We start from the raw sequence: 10,167 nt of genomic DNA, 5'->3' as shown, positions 1-10,167 counted from the left end.
TGCTTGAATATGGAAGAAGCAGATCAGGCCTTACGGGAGATACACTTAGGATGCTGTGGCAATCACGCAGGGGGGAGAATGCTGGCTCGGAAAGTACTATTGGCCGGATATTTCTGGCCTACCCTTCAGAAGGACTCACAGAAGCTGGTGAATACTTGTTTGTCATGCCAAAGATACCAGAACCTAACACACCGACCTACAGAGCTGCTGAGAACTTCTACAGTGTCTTGCCCGTTTGACCAGTGGGGTATGGACATCGTAGGACCGTTCCCGATGGCAACGGGGCAAAGACGTTTCTTGCTGGTGGCAGTAGATTACTTCTCTAAGTGGGTGGAAGCGGAAGCTCTGGCCATAATCACCGAAGATGCGGTGATCTAGTTTTTATGGAAAAATATCTTTTGCAGATTCGGCTTGCCTCACAAATTGGTGTCGGACAATGACAGACAATTTCAAGGACGCAAAATACAAAATTGGTGCAAGGGGTTCGGCATAACTCAGGCCTTCACGTCGGTGGCTCATCCGCAAAGCAATGGTCAGACGGAGGTAGTCAATCGAGAAATAGTGCGGGGGCTCAAAGTCAAGCTGGATCATACGGGGGGCAGTTGGGTGGATGAACTGCCGAGCATTTTGTGGGCTTATCGTACGACACCCCGAGAGAGCACAGGTCTGACACCTTTCCACTTGGTATATGACAATGAAGCAGTGGTACCTCTGGAGGTCGGGATACCGTCCGTCAGGAGAATGCTGTACGACGAGGGGAATACGGAACGACGGCTGGCCGAACTAGATTTCATCAGCGAAATTCGCGAGCAAACAGCGGCCAGGCTGGAAGCCTATAGACAAAGGATGAGACAGAACTATAATAGAAGGGTGATCCCTCGTTTCTTCGGAGAAGGAGACCTAGTCTGGAAGCAGGTGAAGCCCTTAGGGGAAGTGACGAAGCTAGCACCACAATGGGACAGACCATACAAAGTCATCAAGAAGCTGGCATCAGGAGCCTATTATTTGCAGGATGCTCAAGGAAGGAATCTAGACCGACCTTGGAGTGCTAACTACCTACGGCCCTATCGGGTGTGAGGGATACCGACCCCGTTGCTGTAAGCCAGGTCAGCCGAGGGGGCTAGAGATAGCGTTGTAGTCAAGCCAAAACTCGAAGATACGTGTGTACATGTAAAAATTTCATCGGATTAAGAAGTTGATACAAATCATTTGAAGGGAGCAAAAATATCATCTGGAAAGCCTTGAATGATTTGATGGCGATCCAAAAAGTCTGCGGGGGATGGAGCTCAAGAAGCCCTGCGCGTGCAACTGACGGATAACCCCGGCCGCTGTGTATGGTATGGTCGCAGAGAAGCGTGCCCCAGCCTGGGATAAAAATTCGGAAGAGGTCAGATAGGACATTCGACTTCGCAGGCAACGGTCCTCCTCTCCTTCTTGATAGACGACCAAGGCGGTGGATACTCCCGACAGAGCTGCTCGGGACTGGGACAGTTCTGCTTTCAGAGCCTTCAGTTCAGCTGCTTGAGTCTCCAGTTGAGCTGCCTGAACCTCCAATCTCTCGCCCCTCTCCTGCAAAAGGGTATCTTTGGACTGTATCTCTTGAGCTTGGTGGGCTAGTTGTTGCTGATAACCCGCCTCAGATGCAGCTCTCTCCTCCCTCACAGATCGGAGTTCATCTTTCACCTGTATCAGGGATCGTTTCTGACGGTCGGTCTGATTGGTTAGGGCCTGAATCTCCGCTCGCAAATCATAACTGGCTTGGGCAGGGTCGTTCAGTTGCAGCTCTAATTCGGAGACTCTCTCCCGGAGTTCTTTGCTTTCATGATGAAGGGTGTGGAAAGATTGGTTCAGCACCAAAGATTCTGCATGAGTCTGGATGGAAGATATAACCCTCAGCTAAGACGAACCAATACCCAGTATAAGGCGAAGAATACTTACTTTGGCCCAGAACTTCGAAAACCTGTCCATCTGGACTAATGGAGGCGCACCACCCATTTGATCCATGCTCTCTGCCCACAAACTACCGAGACAGCCTTTCATCATCAGAAGGCTCGTGGGGGCGTCAGGCCGCCGAGCTAGAGCAGCTTCAGAGGGGATGGTGGTCCTGTAACGATGGCGGGCGGAGGAGGAAGATTGAGAAGGGCTGGCGTCAGCACCAGGAGGAGCAGGAGGTTGTTCGGGAACGGGCTCAGTTGGCGCGGGGTTCGGATGATCGCCTGGGCTGTCTTCCTCTGCAGGAGTAGGGGCAGAGCGGGACGCAGCTGGTCTTCCCCTGTAAGGGTTGGGAGAGGCTGCCAGATAAAGGAAACAAAAATGAAGAGGGAAGTGATGTCATAGCCAGTCACGACGGCAGCAAGGGGCAATGTGGTAGTATAAGGAGCAGAATCAAGCGTTACTGAAGTCAGACCTGGTCTTCGGCGCCGCCTGTGAAGCAGGGGCTGGTTATCAGAGTCAGAGTCATCAGAGCGAGGCCGACCCTGTGGAGAGGCTGCCGCAGCCCTGTCTGTGGCGCCCCGGCCGGAGGAACTTAGACCTGCGCGATGAAGAGCTGCACGACCACGTCTGGAGGTCCGGGGGGCTCCTCGGAAGACGCGTCTAGCCAGACGGCCGGCTGGATCACGACCCCGACCTCGGCTCGGGGCGGCAGATGAAGGAGAAGCGGCGTGTGTGGCAGGGCTGGGAGCAGGCTGAGCCGCTGCCCCGAATGAAGCGGATCCATGATAGGGGAGTAGCCTCCTATCCAAGATTGCCCGACCGCGCCGCAGTATTTCCAGGTCATCAAGAGGCAGAGGCAGAACCTCTGACACACGATGCAAAACCTCAGCTGAAGGCGCCAATACGAAAAGTCATTCTCACAGGGAAAGCGATGGGAAAGGAGGCACTCAACACGAACTTACCCAAGGAGCGTGGTGTATCAGAGGCAGAATGACTCAACCTAAAGAAAGAAAGTAGGTCTTCAGATAGCAATCTTATCAAATTCAAGCGCCAATCCTCCATTCGAGTAGCAGCCGTAGCATAGGGGAGATCCATGTGGAATTCGTCCAGCGCCGGAGTCAGAGGCAGCTCAGGTTGCCAATGCATGGGCCAGTCTGTTTCCTCCGGAAACCGGATAAAAAAGAACTTTTTCTTCCAGTTAGCACTGGGAGGAGGAAGAGGAGAAAAGAAAGCAGTTTGGCTGCGAGCTTGGAAATCAAAAAGACCATCGGCGCGCCGAGCGAGAGCGAAGAAGCAATGAAAAAGGGGGGCTGACCAGGAAACCTCACAAACTTCGCAGAGTATCACGAAGCCACATAGAATCTTTATGGAATTGGAAGTTAGCTGACCTAGGGGAATCCTAAAGTAGCGACACACTCCAGACAAAAAAGGATGAGGGGGCAGATGAAGGCCAGATACAAATTGTTCAGTAAAGAAAGTACAAGAACCCGGCGGGGGATCGAAGTACAAGTTCATACCAGTAGGGATGATGGGGCGAAAGCTAGTAGGGATTTCGTAAGTGTACCGTAGGTCATCCCAATCTAACTCAGCGAAAGTGGAAGCGCCTGGGAAATGCTCCGCCAACAAGGAAACCCAAGAAGGAGAAGCCATTGCAAGAAAGATTATCTCAGAAGGTAGAAAGAGCAAACGAAAAGAGGAGGCTGGGAAAAAAGGGAGGAGCGCTGCGCGATCTCGGAAAAAGTTAGTCGGCGGCAGCGACGCTTGGGTGCTTCGTGGTGGCGGCGAACCATAAGGAATGGGAAAAAGCAAGAAGATACTTATAGGTATTGCGGAGGAAGGACATTTTCGTAAGATGGACAACGGACGGTTGATGCAGGGGCGGAAGCAGGTAGGAAACGCCTTGTGATGATCCTCGGAAATATAACCGGGGGGCATTATGGGGAAGGCAAGGGCGCGAGATACGAAGCGTCTCCCAAGGATGTCGCTTCAACCAAGGCAAAAGTGTACGGAAGAGCCATCGGGAAGATGGGTAGATCGGGTCAGCAGGCTTGAGGGATATGCGAGGTAAAAGTTGGCCCTGGCCAGGCTAGGTATAAAGGCAGCTATCGGAGGAAGAGCTACGTGGCCGAACAAAACGAGTAAATAGGCAAAGGCGAGCAGATTAGCAGAGACCTACCAAAGTCACGGGCAACCTACTAAGAAAAGGAATAAGCTAAGGATGCATGAAGGGGAAGCGAGACAATTATCCAGAGTTCAATACGACCATACGAACAAGTACAATCAAGGAAGTTTCAACATCAACACATAAAAGGTGAACATTACAATATATCGCTCATCATACGACATCCGGGGGAGAAGGTGCACAATCAACGGAGGTCAGTGGAAGGAGTCCTGGGTCGGCTGGCACTGTGTCGGCAGATGCAGGATCAGCGGACGCTTCAGATGCAGCAACAGGAGGGGCCTGGGCAGAAATATCCCCGGGAGCTAGATCGGCCGCAGGCGGAGGAGCCTCCAAGAGGAAAAGTCCCTCATATGCTTCGAAGGACGGGAATGTGTCCTGCGGCAATTCCCTGGTCAGACGAGCTGTGTCCAAGAAGGTGGCAGGAGGTGCCGAGCGTAGGAAACCTTGCTCAAAGGCCTGTCTGACCCCACCCGCGGCCCCATGGCAGAGCAACAAGACCATCCAGCGTCCCAGCTTATGGAGGAAGAAGGAAGAGTGGACGTAGGCCAGTCTGTACGCCTTTAGCCGCTCTGATTCGCCAGCCCGGTACTCCTCCAAACTGTTTTGGTGCGCCACAGCCTCAGCGCGCGCCACGAACAGGTCGCTCTGGCCCTGAGTAGCCGTTTCTTGGGCCTTCAAGAGATCCGCTTGCAAGGATTGGAGAGTGGCTTGACACGCTTCCCATTGAGTTCGCATGGTTGTTTCTCGGGCAGCGGCAGCACTAGCCAAGGCCTGGGCATCGGCCAACCTCATTTGCAAGAGCTCCTGACCTTGCCGTAGAAGCGTTAACTCCTCCGATTGGGAGAGCAGCTCTGCCTCTTTGGCTTTCAACTCAGAAACTGTCGCTTGATGATGATCCGCTTCAGAAGCCAAGGAAGACTCACTTGTCTTCAAAGCCGCCTCCAGCTGTTGAAGTTTATTGAAGGCAGCGTGGGAAATGGCCCGAGCAGAGGCCGCCGACTCCCCAGCGGCACACAGATAAGCATCCAAGCTTCCCAGAGGAGGCTCAGGAGGAGTGGAGGAAGCCGCAGGGTACTCCAATTCCTGAAGACGTGCCTTGAGTGCCCGTTCTCTCGCTGAAGCTCAGCCGCACGTTGCACGACGCTCAGACTCGCGGAGCAGGTCTGCAAGTGGCCAGAAGAATAAAAAGGGGGTTACAGAAATACACGGATACCAGGGAAAGAAGAGAAAGAGCTTACTGCCACCAAGGAACGGGCGATTTGATCAAATTCCTCCAAAGGGGAACTGCTCTCCCAGAACTGCTGACTGGCTGATTGCCAGGAGATGGCCAGGTCCCCATAGAAGTGGACCCTACCGAAGAGAGGCGATGAATCGGCAGCGGGCGTGTAGGCCGGATCGGTCTCCGAAGGGAGCCTCCATAACGCCTCAAAGGCTGGGTCTGTAGAAGGCAGGTTCGGGAGCGGCATGGTCGAGCTCGGAGGCGCGAGGAGAGGAGACGCAGAGGGCATTGGCGAGCCCAGGGGTTGATCGTCAGAGGACAAGGGCGGAGCAGGTAATATACTCTGAATTGGCAGCGGAGCGGTCAGGTCCAACGGTGGGTCTGCCACTTCCGAATCAAAGGCCTTCTCCCGGGCTAAGCTTGTCTCCTGGGTCGAGCTCGTGTCCGAGGACTTGGTGGGAGAAGAGATGCTCACTACACGTTGACGGCGAGGAGGCGGAGGAGAAGTTGCGGTGGCCGGGGCTGTTCTTTTGCCCTTGCGTGTCAGGCGCAGCTTCATAGTTGGAGGAAGAGAAGACACCTGTCCTGCAGGCGATGACTCAACCGTAGGTTGGTCAGAGGTGCGAGGCAGGGCTGAGTCTGCAGGATTGATTGCAGGTGGTTCAACAAGCATCGGAGCCTCCTCCGTATCAGAAGGCCGGGGTTCTGAAAGCTGCGGACCGGCGGCGACGACGGGAGCAGAAGGTGGACCCTGGGTTAGCTCCTCATTCAGAGCTTGCAGAACGGCCACCGCGGGTGTCTCTTGACTAGCGAAGGAACGGAGGATGGCAGCCACTGCAAAAATAAGAAGAAAAAGCACCTCAGTTAGCGAAGAACGGTATACAAAAAGACAACAACTTACCAAAAGGAGCTCCAATTTCGGTAGAGACAGGACTAAGGCCAAAAGCGTGCAGGATGCCTTCTAGCATCAGCACAGACAGGCGAACAACGACACCTTTCAGCTTATCCATAGCCGCGGAGCAGGCAGGTTCATGGACATGCGAGGGGAAGTCCGAAGCGAGGAGGGGGTGCCATTGGGAAGGCCCGACTAAGGGGACGGGGGGCTTGAGGAAGAAAAAGCGAGATCTCCAGCCTTTATTGGAAGAAGGTAGGTCATCAAAAAACTTATGACCCGACTTGGCCTGAACATTGAATACCCCCGCTTCGGCTTGCCGGAAGGAATAGAAGTGATGGAATAGTCTAGCGGTCAAGGGGATTTGGTAAATGCGGCACAAGATGAGGGTTCCGCAAACCGCTCGGAACACATTGGGGGCAAACTGAGAGATACCAATACCGCAATACTGACTTAACTCGGAGAAAAAATGATGCAAAGGAAAGCGAAATCCACCTAAGATTTGGTCCCTAAAAACAGTGATAAACCCTTCGGGAGGAGAAGAAGGATGCTCATCTGGCGAGGGAAGACGAAGCTCATATGCGGCGCCTAGCCTCAGATTGGATTGCAACGAAGACAGGTCGTGATGGTCTAAATCAGAGATGTAACGGGAATACCAGGAGAGTTCCTTACCATCCATGATCACGAGGAGTAAGCAGGCGAGGGGAAGGAAGACAAGAAGGGTCACAGGTCAGGCGCAAGCAGGAAGACGAGGAGCTGCACTGCTAGAAACGGCCGCGAACGAAGGGAGGAGGATGGCGAAGCACCGGGGTAAGGAAAGCGGACTGCCTTTAGGGTTTATAAAGCCCATTCATTCCTAGGAAACATCGAGAGTTGAGCCGAATATCTTTTTGGGGTAACATGCCTCAACGCCGTCGAATGGGAAATAAGCGCCGAAGGGTGCAAAAGGGGGTCAGATGCTGGCGTCATGGGGCGTGCGCAGTAAAGGCGCTAGACAGGTGTCATCGCGAGAAGAAACGCATTAAAGATCGACAAGGCAAGGTAATCATGAAGGGGTGTGACCTCAAAAAAGAAGCATTCTTCGTGAAAAGGTCGAGGCTAGGCGGGAAGTTTCATGAAGCTGCAGAAGCCAAGCAATTCAAAAGGGTCGCAGGTAAGACGGGGCAGCGGAAGCGATTGCCAGACCAGAAAAGTAGCAAGCAGGTCTGCGGGGATGTTCCTCGACCGAGCAAGCAGCTCTGCGTAGGTAGCCCTGATCCGAGCAGCTGACCGGGCGCGTCGCGAGAACTACGGGGTCATCATAAGATGCAAGGGCGTTGTGGCCCAAGGGTGGAGTAAGGTTTTTACGCTCTCTCTTATTCTTAATTCTATACCATACATGATGCAATTGCAGGAAGAAACGCGACGCAAATGAGTAAACCCAAAGCTAGCAATAGCGACCAGATTAACTAAAGCAAGGAGGTCGGCGTAGGCGGGACGGATGAAGGCAGCGCATCTAGGCCTTTGCCGTTTGGAGTATCATTACTGGTCTCGGACCAGCGCCATCGCCACCGGTCTCGGACCGGCGCCATCGCCACCGGTCTCGGACCGGAGTAGCCCAGACTCTCGCCTCAGTGCGAGTTATAAGTGAGCTCTGCTCTCACGCCCAACGATCTTTCAGGTCGGCTCCCATGCGAGAATTATAAGTGAGCCCTGTGCTCACGCCCAACGACCTTTTAGGTCGATAGTCCCAGACTCTCGCCTCAGTGCGAGTTATAAGTGAGCTCTGCTCTCACGCCCAACGACCTTTCAGGTCGGCTCCCATGCGAGAATTATAAGTGAGCCCTGTGCTCACGCTCAACGACATTTTAGGCTCAGAGTCCTGCACTCGCCTCAAGCGAAGTTATAAGTGAGCTCGCTCTCACGCCCAACGACCTTTCGTGTCGGCTCCCATGCGAGAATTATAAGTGAGCCTGTGCTCACCCAACGACCTTTAGGTCGGTAGTCCCAGACTCGCCTCGCGAGTTATAAGTGAGCTCTCTCACGCCCAACGACCTTCGTGGTCGGCTCCCATGTGAGAATTATAAGTGAGCCCTGCTCACGCCCAACGACCTTTTAGGTCGGTAGTCCCAGACTCTCGCCTCAGTGCGAGTTATAAGTGAGTTCTGCTCTCACGCCCAACAAACTTTCAGGTCGGCTCCCATGCGAGAATTATAAGTGAGCCCTGTGCTCGCGCCCAACGACCTTTTAGGTCGGTAGTCCCAGACTCTCGCCTCAGTGCAAGTTATAAGTGAGCTCTGCTCTCACGCACAACGACCTTTCAGGTCGGCTCCCATGCGAGAATTATAAGTGAGCCCTGTGCTCACGCCCAACGACCTTTTAGGTCGGTAGTCCCAGACTCTCGCCTCAATGCGAGTTATAAGTGAGCTCTGATCTCACGCCCAATGACCTTTCAGGTCGGCTCCCATGCGAGAATTATATGTGAGATCTCGGAAAATTTAAATAAATAGGGTTATTTCAGAAATAGCCTTATAGAATTTTTCCGGAATTTTTAGAAATTTTCTGGGAATTTTTCGGAACTCGTACGGAGGGTTTTGAGGGGATCAGTTTCGGGCGCGGATAAAGCCTGTTTGGGATACCCGATTTAATGAGGAAATGTCTCTAATTATAAATTACTTTTTCCTTTTTCTTTTCTTATTTCCTCCCCCAACCTAACGCCGATATCTCGACCCGATCTCCTCATCCCCGACCATTCTTCCCCGATCTCTTCTCCTCACCATCGATTCTCTCTCGCGGACGACTTGGCGCCGAGACCGGAGAGCACCTGCGTCGATCATCGACATCGCCCGAGGAGGAAGCCACCGGAGTTTGCTGGAACACGACGGAAACCAGCGGAGCTGTGCTGTCTTCGACTGAGGGGAGATTTGTTCGGTGGATTCGGTGGCCGAGTGTCGACGGCGAGGCGGCTAGGGCACGACAGGTGCCCGATCTGTGTTGTCCCCAGCGTATCGGCCCTTCATTCCTTCTCCGCGAGTCATTCCCGGAGTGATCCGTGTCTTCTCTAGCCGCATCGGACAGCGCCGTTGGATTGAGCCGTGCCATCGCCGATCACCGGAGTGAGGGGACAATTAGGGCTTCAAGGGTAAGCAATCGATCCTCTCGCTTTTCTGTTCTCTGATTGTGCCCTAGCTTTGAGTTTCATCCTCGATTCTTGCTTTTCCTCTTTGATCGTCGGCGATCCTAGGTCAGGTCGTGGATTGTTTGAATGGATCTTGGATTCCCTCTGTGTCGCTACTGATTGAGGTCTCGGGTGAATTGGGAAAGAACTCCAGCAGAGGTTGCTGTGAGTTTTCTGATCCAGCAAGGTGAAGATCTGTTTTGGTTCTTGCTGTGGTGTTTTTGGTTTCGGCAGACACCTCATCCAGCCAGCTCAGTTTGGATCGGCAGTCATCCATACCTCAGTGTACTTGATACAGCACCTAGTTCAGCTGGGAATTGAGGTATGTGTAGGGATTTTGATACATGTGTAGTGTTGATTTAGGGTTAGGTTTGAAATGAATTGTGGTTGGAACATGTTATAGATTATGTGTTAGATGATTAGGTATGATCTTGATACCTATTGATAATTAATTATCATTAGGTTGTGTAGATTAATTAGGTTATATGGATTTAGGTTTGATTTGCTAATCTAGTGGTTGATTAGGGATTAGGAAACTATCCTTAGTTAACCGTTAGAAAGGTTGTGGGATATGATTTAGGGTTTGTTCCTAAATTTCTATTTAAGCTTTATTTAGCTATTTGTTAGTATTCTAGCTAAATAAAAGGTAAATGTATTTACACAGGACTCTGATTCGAGACGAGCATCTCGATATTGGATTAGGACCGGATTGTACCTTCTATTTGAGGCGGGTACCCTCTGACTTATCTTTTGATAATGTCTTATGATATGTGTAGCTTATA

Source organism: Zingiber officinale, chromosome 8B (genome assembly GCF_018446385.1).
Source record: "Zingiber officinale cultivar Zhangliang chromosome 8B, Zo_v1.1, whole genome shotgun sequence".
Taxonomy (NCBI): domain Eukaryota; kingdom Viridiplantae; phylum Streptophyta; class Magnoliopsida; order Zingiberales; family Zingiberaceae; genus Zingiber; species Zingiber officinale.
Note: the sequence above shows the minus strand (reverse complement) of the source record.